A 12,876-nucleotide genomic window follows, 5' to 3' on the forward strand; every position below is an offset into this window, starting at 1 on the left:
TGGGTCCACCAGACAATCCATGATACTCTCCCTATTTTAACGTCACTTGATTTACAACCTTAATTCCATCTGAAACCTTGATTTTTCTTTTGCCACGTAATGTAACATATTCACATGCGTGCATGCTCAGTCCCTTCAGTTGTGTCTGACTCTGTGCGACCCTATGGAATGTAGCCTGCCCGGCTACTCTGTCTATGGGATTCTCCAGGCAGAGAATACTGGAGTGGGTTGCCATGCCTCCTCCAGGAGATCTTCCCGACCAGGGATCGAACCCACATCTCTTACATCTCCTGCACTGGCAGGTGGGATCTGTGGCACTAGTGACACCTAGGAATTCCTAATATATTCACAGGTTCTGGGAATTAGGACCAGGACATCTTTGGGGGGTAAGGGCATCATTCTGCTTGCTGCAAATGCAAAAGGTAAAAAAGAAAAACCAAAAAACTGCTGAACTTCAGCTAAATTTTTCATCACAACACCTCCACTTTAAAATTTTTCTTAATTCTCTAAGTAAAAAAAAAAAAAAAAGAAAAGAAAAACCGTTATCAGATAAAATGCTTTTGTTTACAAGTAACAGAAACCAACTTGAACCAGCTTGACCAATAAGAGACTAAATCAGCTTACAAAAGAGGAAGTGAGCTCTGGCGCCCTGAATACAGACCTAGTGGCCCCGCATTCTTCTTACCTCTCTCCCCTGAAATATCCCAAGGCTCATAATACCTCTTGGTATTCATAATTACTAACATTTGCAAACACTTATTACCTGGAGTACAAGAAAGAGGAGAGGGCTTCAGAGAGGATAAGTAAACCGCAAAGGCCATCCTGCCAGGGGTCCCAGGTCACCCAACTCTAGAAGCCAGCATCTTAACCACTGTCAGTCCTCACTGACCTGTGCTGGTGGGGACACTGTGGTCCAGAGACCTGCCTTCCTGAGTGCGTGAGTAGAGGCTGGCGGCCCAAGTTTCCAGGTCTGGTGAGAGGCACAGGCCAGCCCTCAGCCTGTCCACTACACATGACTATGGAGCTGCACCAGGATATTGCCAGGTTGCCTATTTCCTTCTCTTCCCTCTGCCTGGCTGGGCTAATCTGGGCCTTGGCAATGTGCCTATTGCTCGACAGGCTGGTCTGCTACCTTAAACAGTTTGGTTTCCCCAGGTTAAAATTGTTTGTTCTTAGGATTTCCCTGGTGGTCCAGTGGCTAAGACTCTCTGCTCCTAAAGCCGAGGTCCTGGGTTCAATCCCTACTCAGGGAACTAGACTTCACAGGATGCAACTAAACAGATCCCACATGCCACACTGAAGATCAGAGATCCCCTGTCATGCAACTAGGATCCGGAGCAGCCAAATAAATAAACATACTTAAAAAAATATTGCTTGTTCTTGCCACCTCTGGGCCACTGGTGTGCGGGTAGCGCCTCCTCAAGGGGGCTCTCTTTAGTGTGCGGTATTTAGCAGAAGCGCTGGGCAGGGTTTGATGACGTGCAAAACTGCGGCCCAACAAAGGCTTCCCAGAGTGTCCCTTCAGTGGTGGCCTGAGGAAGAGGTGGTGGTGGCAGTTGGCGTTGGCAAAGAAACACGTTTAAGCCAGGACCAGGGTCCGCAGCATGCTCTCCACCCACAGAAATGAGCTGTGAGGCTGCACCAGCGTTACCTACTGGAACCTCAACACATATGCCATCCTCCCAGTGTGCCTGCCCTGACTGGCACCGCTGAGGCCAACAATGACCTGGCAAGTCTTTTTGAGTGTCCGGTCTGCTTTGACTATGTGTTACCACCCATTCTTCCCTGTCAGAATGGCCATCTCGTTTGTCTCAACTGTCGCCCAAAGCTCACACATCTGGCTTGCCAGGGCCCATTGGGGTCCACCTACAACTTGGCTATGGAGAAAGTGACCAATTCAGTTCTCTTCCCGTGTACATATTCCTCTTCTGGATGTGAACTAACTCTGTGAACTAACTCTACACAGAAAAGGCAGACCACGAAGAGCTCTGTGAGTTTAGGCCTTGTTCCTGTCTGTTCCCTGGTGTTGCCTACAAATGGCAAGGCTCTTTGGATGCTGTTGTGCCACATCTGATGGATCACCATGAGTCCATGACAAACCTACAGGGAAAGAAAATAGTTTTCCTTGCTATAGACATTAATCTTCCTGGTGCTGTTGACTGGGTGATGGTGCAGTCCTGTTTTGACTTTGACTTCATGCTAGTCTTGGAGAAACAGGAAAACCAAGATGGTCACCAGCAATTCTTTGCAATTGTACAGCTGATAGGAACACGCGAGCAAGCTAAAAATTTTGCTTATCGACTTGAGCTAAATGCTTATAGGTGGCGATTGGCTTGGGAAGCCACTCCTTGATCTATTCATGAGGGAATTGCAACAGCCGTTATGAACAGTGACTGCCTAGTCTTTGACACCAGCATTGCACAGCGTTTTGCAGAAAATGGCAATTTACACATCAGTGTAACTATTTCCATGTGTTGAAGGCAAACAAACATTTTCTGGCCAGTATTTAAAACCATTGCATTCAGTTTCCCAGAGAATAAGGCACCTGTCTGCCTACCAACCAGAAACCTTTGTTAGGTGGAAGCTAGACACATGATGGTAAATCAAAGGAAAGGCTGTTAAATACAGGGAAGGTTTGCATGTAATAACATTAATATATTTAAAAATAAGTCAACAGTAAACCACTGAAAAATATAGATATATTTACATGCAACATGGGCATCTTTTGTATTAAAAAAGGAAGCACTGTAAAGCAGTTCTGAATTTGTGTTTGCTGAAGATTGAGTGTACTGTTGAAAAATGCTGGGTTCTTGTTTTTGTTTTTCGTTTGCCTGTGTGTGTGTGTTTGGATTTTTTTCCCTTTAACTGACAAGATGTATTGAGTGCCCTTGAACCACTGATATTCCCCTATGTGAGTCAATACATAGTGCTGCTGCTGTTTGTGTATATTTTTTTGTGCCTGTATTTGCTAATTTTATTAATTCTAGTTTTCATTAAATAAATTTGACTTTCTTTTCTATAAATAAAAAAACATTGACTGTTCTCATCTCCAAGTGCTTTTACACATGTCACTGGCACATTCTGTCTCCCCTTCTTCTGCTTGGTTAACTTCATATCCTTTACATTTCAACCAAGATGTCACTTACTCAAGGGCCCCTTCCTGTCATCCTCAACTGTGGAAGGCTAATTAACACATGTGTGCCTGCTAAGTCGCTTCAGTTGTGTTTGACTCTTTGCGACTCTATGGACTGTGCCCACCAGGCTCCTCTGTCCATGGGATCTTCCAGGTAAAAAAGTACTGGAGTGGGTTACCATATCCTTCTTCAGGGGATCTTCCTGACCCAGGGATCCAACCTACATCTCTTAGGTCTCCTGCATTGGCAAACAAGTTCTTTACCACTACTGCCATCTGGAAAGTCCAGGCTAACTAATAGCCCTACAAAATTATCCACCTCCTAATCCTTAAAATCTGTGACTGTTCATTTATATGTCAAAAAAGACTTTGTAGATGTGATTAAGTGAAGGGTCTGTAGACAGGGAGATTATCTTGATTATCTGACGGGCTCTAAATGTAACCACATTTAGATCTGCTGGATCATCAAAAAAGCAAGAGAGTTCCAGAAAAACATCTATTTCTGCTTTATTGACTATGCCAAAGCCTTTGACTGTGTGGATCATAATAAACTGTGGAAAATTCTGAAAGAGACGGAAATACCAGACCACCTGACCAGCCTCTTGAGAAACCTGTATGCAGGTCAGGAAGCAACAGTTAGAACTGGACATGGAACAACAGACTGGTTCCAAATAGGAAAAGGAGTTCGTCAAGGCTGTATATTGTCACCCTGCTTATTTAACTTATATGCAGAGTACATCATGAGAAACGCTGGGCTGGAAGAAGCACAAGCTGGAATCAAGATTGCCGGGAGAAATATCAATAACCTCAGATATGCAGATGACACCACCCTTATGGCAGAAAGTGAAGAGGAACTCAAAAGCCTCTTGATGAAAGTGAAAGAGGAGAGTGAAAAAGTTGGCTTAAAGCTCAACATTCAGAAAACGAAGATCATGGCATCTGGTCCCATCACTTCATGGGAAATAGATGGGGAAACAGTGGAAACAGTGGCTGACTTTATTTTTGGGGGCTCCAAAATCACTGCAGATGGTGACTGCAGCCATGAAATTAAAAGACACTCACTGGAAGGAAAGTTATGACCAACCTAGATAGCATATTCAAAAGCAGAGACATTATTTTGCCAACAAAGGTCCATCTAGTCAAGGCTATGGTTTTTCCTGTGGCCATGTATGGATGTGAGAGTTGGACTGTGAAGAAAGCTGAGCACCGAAGAATTGATGCTTTTGAACTGTGGTGTTGGAGAAGACTCTTGAGAGTCCCTTGGACTGCAAGGAGATCCAACCAGTCCATCCTAAAGGAGATCAGTCCTGGGTGTTCATTGGAAGGACTGATTCTGAAGCTTAAACTCTAATACTTTGACCACCTCATGCAAAGAGTTGACTCATTGGAAAAGACCCTGATGTTGGGAGGGATTGGGGGCAGGAGAAGGGGACGACAGAGGATGAGATGGCTGCATGGCATCACTGACTCAATGGACATGAGTTTGGGTGAACTCCAGGAGTTAGTGATGGACAGGGAGGCCTGGCATGCTGTGATTCATGGGGTCGCAAAGAGTCGGACACAACTGAGCAACTGAACTGAACTGAACTGAAATGTAACCACAAGTGTCCTTATAAGAGGGAGCCTGAGGGAGATTTGTGATAGATAGTAGAGGAGATGCACACACAGAGGAGGTGGCATTATGACCATGGAGGAAGAGACTGGAGTGATGTGGCCAAAGCCAAAAAATGCTAGCAGCCACCAGAAGCTGGAAGACTCAGCTTCTGAGTCTTCATTAGAAAGCCTTTTTCCAGGATTGGATATAGATGTGAAGGCTGGAGGTACAGTAGCCATCTTGGGACCACAAGACATAAACATGAAAACATAAAAGTCAGTATGCTTAAAGATGATCAAGATGAACAATGGAGAGAATATTCGAAGCTGTTTACAGTATCATTGAGCCTGTGACTGCCAACCTCAAATGTTCTGGTAATGGGAGAAAATAAAGCCTTCCCACTTGAAGGCTGTCTAATAGAACTTTCTGTTACTTGCAGGGAGAAGAATGTTTAACTGAAAAAAAGAAAACCCTTTCAGATAATCTCTTAACTATCCCTTTGAAATGGCCAGGCTAGGTTCTAGCATGTCCATTTTATAAACAAGGAAACAGAGCTGCAGAGCCTATGTGGTTTAAATGTCTGGACCTGGTGGAAAGAGCACTTTTCTTTTCTTTTTTTGGTTTTGCTGCAAGGCTTCAGGGATCTTCGTTCCCTGATCAGGGACTGAACCACAGCCCTTGCCAGTGAAAAAGCAGAGTCCCAACCATGGAACTGCCTAGGAATTCTGGCAGGCATTTCCTTTGGGGTAGAAATAATACTGTCTAAACAAGAACTATCGCAGCATATTGTGTGGGCCTGTATCATAAGAACATCAAATGGCCCTGAAGGTGGCCCAGTTGGGGAACCCCTGCCCACTGCCCCACTAGCCCCAGGGGCTTTGTCCTAGGAGAAGCACTGGATCCAGTGGTGGGGGTGGGAAGGAGCATGATGGGTCTCATTTACAACAGAAAGTGCCTTTATTCTAAGGAGAAGAAGAAATCCACTGCTGGAGGCACTTAGTGAAATCAAAGTTATATTTAATGTATGTACAGAAAGTTGTGGCTGAATTCTCCCAACTCTAGATGGACCCTGAAACCCATTTGTAAAGCCAAACAGGCTATAGAACACCAGCACGTCATTCATCTCTAGTCTCTGAAGAACAGCATTCCATGTCCAGGGTCACTCCGCCCCCAACAGTGTTGCCCAGAGCAGTGTCCAGCTTGGAGATGCAAATGCTCTCCCATCCCCACCCCCTGGCCAGAGCTGTGTCTGCTATTAAGGAAGGAAAAGCAAATCCTAGAAGCTAGGAGGCCCTCCCAGAAGAAGGCTGCCCTGTCCTTGAGCTCAGCTTGCAGAGCCCATTTCCACAGAGGATTCGATCCACACAGCACTGTGTGTGTGTTCAGGAATGAATTCTCCTGCAGTAACAAACCAACACCCCAATGTCAGTGGTGCAACACAATAATAAACATCACAGACTAAAACCTGTGTTCCTGGTTGACAGGTGGATTTCCAAATAGTGGCAGAGGACCCCAGGTTCCTTGTACACTGTGGCTTCACTCTGCTGAGGCTCTGTAAAAGCACATGAAAGTTATAGTCGCTCAGTTGTGCCTGATTCTTTGTGACCCCATGGATTATACAGTCCATGGAATTCTCCAGGTCAGAATACTGGAGTTGGTAGCCACTCCCTTCTCCAGGGGATCATCCCAACCCACGGATCGAACCCAGATCTCCCGTATTGCGAGTGGATTCTTTACCAGCTGAGCCAGCAGGGAAGCCCATAAGCTCATGATAAACAACTATAATCCAATAACTTTTTTTTACAAAAAGGTCTCATTCCTATAGCTGAGACCCACACAAACATCAAAGACCTCACACATGAAAACATCTGCCAAATAGCTCAAAGATTTCATGTGATAAGATTTAGAGCATTAAGAGTTATGAGTTCCCACATCTTTGACAGAGACTTCTGCTAAGTTCAGAAGACCTGACACTTGGACACAACACAATTCTGAGGCCATGGACAACGATTCCCAAGAACCTCAGAGATTTCATAGACTGAGACAATGACTGGGAAACACTGCAGAGACTTCACATCCTGAGACACAGTCCCAAAGAGCTCAGCGATCTTACACTGTGGGCACAGCAGTAAACAATTCTGAGGCCTTAAGCTTTGGACTGGGTCCACTCTCTCCACCCCTTACTCCTCACCAACCTCACAGACCTCACGAGTTCAGAGAAAATCCAAAGCAGAGACCTCACATCCTAATAGAATCCTAATACGTTGGAGACCTTCAGACCTGAACACATACCTCAGACAGCTCTGGCAATTCACACCCTAGGAACGCACAACCCGCTAAGGGCTCAAACTATTCACTCAGGGGCATTGGTGGTAAGTACCTCAGCGATCTCATTTCCTTGAGATTCAGCTCTCCAAGACAGTTCAGAGGACATGACACAAAACCCCAAACAGCTCAGATGACTCACACTCTGGAACCCCAATCCATGGACAAACAGTGATACCACACAGTTACACAGATGACTAAACACACGCCACCCCTTAGAAATGGAACAGAGGTCAGAGACATCATACCCTTATCAGTGATTGTCCATTGGAAGAGACTCTTCACACCTGGGAACATATCCCAAATGGCTCAGAAGTCCCATCATGTGACACAGGACCTCCCACCCAAAAAAACACAGACTTCATACTCTGAACATAGATCCCCAAATTGCAGAAAGTTCACATCCTGGGACCCAGACCCCACAGAGCTCAGAGAACTCACACTCTTGGACACAGGCCATAAAACAATTTGGAGACATTAGGCCATGAACACAGATGCCCATGAGTTCACAGACCTCCTGTGTTGGGACCAGGATCCAAAATATCCCAGAGATTTCACACTATGGGGTACAGGTCCCCTAGAGAGTTCTTGCAGCCTAGACATAGTCACCAGAGAGTCTAAATTCACCTAGAGTGTTCAGACATATCACACCTTGGACACAGACCACAACCAAAAAAAAAAAAAAAAAAAAAAAAACTATTCAGAAAACTCCTAAATTGGGAATAGATGTCAAACAGACTCACAGACTTCATGGAAACCAATTGGCCAAGACAACTCCAACTTGAAACATAAACCTGATCAAATTCTAACACACCAATTATTAGTCAGAGGCATCACACCCTTACACAGAAACCACCAAATCTGTGAGTATACCCCAAGTGACACAGTGGTTTTATGTCATGGAACACACACCTAAAAGAACTCAGATGCCTCATACCCTTCAAACAGCTCATATCCTCAAACAGCTGCTGTTGCTGCTGCTGCTAAGTCACTTCAGTTGTGTCCGACTCTGGGCGACCCCATAGACGGCAGCCCACCTGGCTCCCCTATCCCTGGGATTCTCCAGGCAAGAACACTGGAGTGGGTTGCCATTTCCTCCTCCAATGCGTGAAAGTGAAGTCACTTAGTCGTGTCCGACTCTGAGCGACCCCATGGACTGCAGCCTACCAGGCTCCTCCATCCATGGGATTTTCCAGGCAAGAGTACTGGAGTGGGTTGCCATTGCCTTCTCCCCTCAAACAGCTAAAAGACCTATCTTGGACCCTGACTGAAAAATAATTAATAATCATTGTAGCATTAACAAACATCCCAGAGAAACTCAGAAACCTCAAGTGTTGGGGCACAGATATAGAACCACCTCCAAGACATGACACCAAAGCGAAAGTGTCACTCAGTTGTGTCTGACTGTTTGTGAACTAATGGACTGTAGCCCACCAGGGTTGTCTATCCATGTGGATTCTTCAGGCAAGAATACTGGAGTGGGTTGCCATGCCCTTCTTCAGGGGATCTCCCTGACCCAGGGATCCAACCTGCATCTCTTAGGTCTCCTGCACTGGCAAGTGGGTTCCTTACCACTAGCACCATCTAGAAAGCCTGGGCTAACTAATAGCCCTATAAAATCATCCAGATCCTAATCGTTGAAACCTGTCACCGTTTACTGTTGCAAAATAAGACTTTGCAGATGTGATTAAGTGAAGGATCTAGAGACAGGGAGATTATCCTAATTATCTGGTGGACTCTAAATATAACCAAAAGTGTTATACAAGGGAGCCTGAGGCAGATTTTAGATAGCAGAAGAGGAGATGCATACACAGAGGAGGTGGCATTACGTCCATGGAGGAAGATATTGGAGTGATGGGGCCACAAGTGAAAAAATGCCAGCAGCTACCAGAAGCTGGAAGACACCACAAGACAATGCCTAATTAGAAAGAAATCCTTTGTCCTGATCCCCTTTTCCTGCATTGGATATAGATGTGAGGGCTGAAAGTGCAGCAGCCATCTTGGGACCACAAGGCAATAAATGTGATGATAAAAGTCAGTATGCTTAAAAGTGGTTAAGATGAAAGAGGGAAGGAAAATTCAAACTTATTTGCAATATCATTGAGCCTGCGATTGCCAGCCACAAATGTTCTGGTAATGGGAGAAAATAAAGTCTTCCCACTTGAAGGTGTCGACTAAAAAAAGATATACAACTTGAGAGTTCTGAGTTAAGTTTTATTTGGGGCAAAATGAGGACTGTAGCACAGAAGGCAGCATCTCAGATAGCTCTGAGAGACTGCTCTAAAATGGCAGTGGGGGAAAGTCAATATATAAGGTTTTGGTGAAGGGGGAGTTAAATGCCATGAAGCACTCATTTCACAAAAGGTTTTTGTTACTCATGAGGATCTGATGTCACCATGAAGGGATTTAGTGCTTCTCTAGATATGAGAAGATGCAAGGATTGAGATCATAAAATCTGTTCCTAAAAACATCCAACTATCTAAAGACCTGTCCCAACAGATTCCCTGGAGCAGAGAGTGCCTCACTCCACCCTGAACTCCCTCAGGGATTGCTGAAGGTCAACCCTAAGGTATAGCAGCATGGGGTTCAATCTCCATAGAAAAGTGAAATCGCTCAGTCGTGTCCGACTCTTTGCGACCCCATGGACTGTAGCCTACCAAGCTCCTCTATCCATGGGATTTTTCAGGCAATAGTACTGGAGTGGATTGCCATTTCCTTCTTCCAGGGGATCTTCCTGACCCAGGGATTGAACCCGGGTCCCCCACATTGTAAACAGACGCTTTACCGTCTGAGCCACCAGGGAAGTCCTGATCTCCATAGAGGCAGATGACAAATGCCTTTGTTGTTCAGTTGTTGGCAATGCTCTTGGTAAGTGCCAATTTGTAGTTGACATGACCCCCTTGTGGTCATAAATCCGGCCATATTTTGCAGGGCATTTCATGACCATTTTGTCCTGCCTTGCTGGGAAGGCTCATTCCCAGTTCTGAAGAAGGTTTTTCTTAATAAAACACTCAATGTGCTATTACTGGATTAGGTCTTAATAGTCAAAGATCTCTGGACGCTGTCTTCTAGTTATGGTCCAGGAAAGTATTCCCTCTTTCAAAGTTGCATCTTTTCATATCTAGAGTTACACTATTACAATCATTGATCATATATCGAGCTATATATTTGATCAACTGCTTCAAGTCTAGTTATCATTTTCATTGGAGGCTCAGTCATACACTTGGTAATACAAGAAATAATACTCTTGTGAAACAAGCAAAATACAAATGGTATAGATAATAACATTAGTGGAATTGAATATTTTAGCCACGAGCCTCCCACACGAAACCAGTTTTTTTAAAAGATCATTAAGACTAGGGAATGGGTCACTTAAAGCAGAAATCTGATTTTTCATGTGGCTCATCAAATGTGTTACATTAAAGGATTTATCAGGTATGAAAATATAGCATTCAGTTTGAATTTTAGCACAGATATCTTCCTGAGATGCTGTAAGGTGTCAATGGCCTTGCAGTTGTGTAGCACTGCCTTTCTCGTCATAGAGATCTCAGAATTCAATACACCAACAGCCCAATTACTATCATTTAAAGCTTATGAAAGTTGTTAAGGCTTAGATATGGTCAACTATATCTTCCAACCCCATTGAAGGCACACACACACACACACACACAAACACAAGCTGCTAAATGGTCATACCAGTAGAATACAGATCTTTGGCCCACTGGGATCATACCAATGGTAGATTAGTTAGGGTTACCTCTAATTTGTTAACATGTATGACCTTAAATTCATGGGAATCCCAGGCTACACCTTCGTATCCATCCCTGTAGATGTCAAGGCCATAAATTAGTGCTACAAATCCACTGAGTTCCATACCAATCACTCTCTCTAAGGGTAATAAGAGGCATAGTTCATAAAGCACCCAGCCTTGTCTCATAATTACCAGGTTGATCATTTTTAGTATGATTTAACTGTTCCCAACATAGAGGAGCCTTTAAACTTAAACGACCATAGCCTGGTGTTAATCATGTAGATCCTCCCCATAATTGTGGGAGTTTTCCTTTCAATAGATGAGAGGTTAATTTTTTATTGAGACTTAGCTCATCACTCTGAGTTTAAATGACCCTCAGAGAAAACTTAAATCTATGGCCAGCATCAGAGCAGGTATTATTAATTGGCCAGGTGAGAGGATCCCATCTAGTAATATCATGAATAGATAGAACAGGACTGAACACTCATCTAAAACAAATTTCCTAGGGGGTATCCAATGAGAGCCCTAGAGAACAGAAATCCACCAAGGTAACCCAGAAGTACTAGGCACAGGTAATTGGCCACAACCCAACAACTGGATTGAGTTTTAAACTAGCATAGAATCATGTCCATGATTGAAAACATGTGATTGATAGGCATATGTCCAAGGAATCAAGAAAACATTATAAATGATCATAAAAGTCAGATCACCATCTTGGGCAAGCTGTCTACTTCTGATGTCATCTTCTTCTCGTCCTAGTGTAGTGTACTTTCCTCTGTTTGAGCATTGTTTTAAGGTGAGTTTGAGATCAGCAGGCCTCTCTATGGACCAGTCCAGCTTAGGGGCCTTTGGAAGTGGGAGTTAAACCAAGAGTCAATTTCCCTTCAATTTCACTAGGCATGAGCTAGTTAAGAGTACCTGATAGAAAGGTCCTTCCATTCAGGTTGGAGACAGTTCCTTAAATTATTTATTCTTCCAGTCTTGATTGCAGGTCATATGTGAGGCATCTTATATTCATCCAAAGATAGATTACTGAGATAACCTTCAGAAACAACCTTAGAGTGTTCTTTAATGTGAAGTGAAGTTGCTCAGTCATGTCCGACTCTGCGACCCCATGGACCATAGCCTATAAGGCTCCTCTGTCCATGGAATTTTCCTGGCAAGAGTACTAGAGTGGGTTGCCATTTCTTTCTCCAGGGATCTTCCTGGCCCAGGGATCGAACCCGGGTCTCCCACATCGCAGGCAGACGCTTTACCGACTGAGCCACCAGGGAAACCAATATTAAAGTTCTTTAATAATTCAATTCAATTTTACATTAATATACACTAACAGCAAAGAACTATCCATGAAATGAGTCTTAGTAGATAACTAAGACTTAGTTATGAGTCTTAGTAGATAACTAAGACTTAGTTATAAGTCTTAGTAGATAACTAAGACTTAGAAGATAACCCTCCATTAACAAACTGGGATTTAACATTCATTGAAACATCTCTTTCTCCTTAAAATAAGCATCATTTTTACCAAATATAACCAAATTAAGACCTGTTTGTAGTATAGGTCTGGTCTCAATAAACTGGGCCTGATGACTTATATAGCCATAATTGATCATAGACTTTAGAGTCTCAGACTGAACTTTTAAAACAAAAACTTTCAGGGCTAGGAAAGCCATGCCAAAGGCTTATCAGATTTTGCCTAACAGATCTAAGTAAATTCCTCCCTTCTCAAGGTCTCCAAAATTCCTTGAGATTTCTGTACCTATTACTGAGATAATCTTCCTAAAGTATCTGACAAAGTTACTGGCCTTACAAATAGCTGTGAAAAGAAGAGAAGTGAAAAGCAAAGGAGAAAAGGAAAGATATAAAAATCTGAATGCAGAGTTCCAAAGAATAGCAAGAAGAGATAAGAAAGCCTTCTTCAGCAATCAATGCAAAGAAATAGAGGAAAACAACAGAATGGGAAAGACTAGAGATCTCTTCAAGAAAATCAGCGATACCAAAGGAACATTTCATGCAAAGATGGGCTCGATAAAGGACAGAAATGGTATGGACCTAACAGAAGCAGAAGATATTAAG

The 12,876-nt window shown here is 43.6% G+C and overlaps 1 non-coding gene and 1 pseudogene across 1 annotated transcript; one reads left to right on the forward strand and one right to left on the reverse strand.

The window, feature by feature from the left end:
- The first annotated feature begins 1,623 nt into the window (after positions 1-1,623).
- On the forward strand, positions 1,624-2,478 carry LOC129639177 (E3 ubiquitin-protein ligase SIAH1-like; annotated as a pseudogene).
- Positions 2,479-12,004: 9,526 nt separating this feature from the next.
- Positions 12,005-12,077, reverse strand: TRNAR-GCG (transfer RNA arginine (anticodon GCG)). The gene has a single exon. It is a non-coding gene; the product is annotated as a tRNA-Arg (tRNA).
- Between the last annotated feature and the right edge of the window lie 799 nt (positions 12,078-12,876).

Source organism: Bubalus kerabau, chromosome X (genome assembly GCF_029407905.1).
Source record: "Bubalus kerabau isolate K-KA32 ecotype Philippines breed swamp buffalo chromosome X, PCC_UOA_SB_1v2, whole genome shotgun sequence".
In the NCBI taxonomy this organism is placed as follows: domain Eukaryota; kingdom Metazoa; phylum Chordata; class Mammalia; order Artiodactyla; family Bovidae; genus Bubalus; species Bubalus kerabau.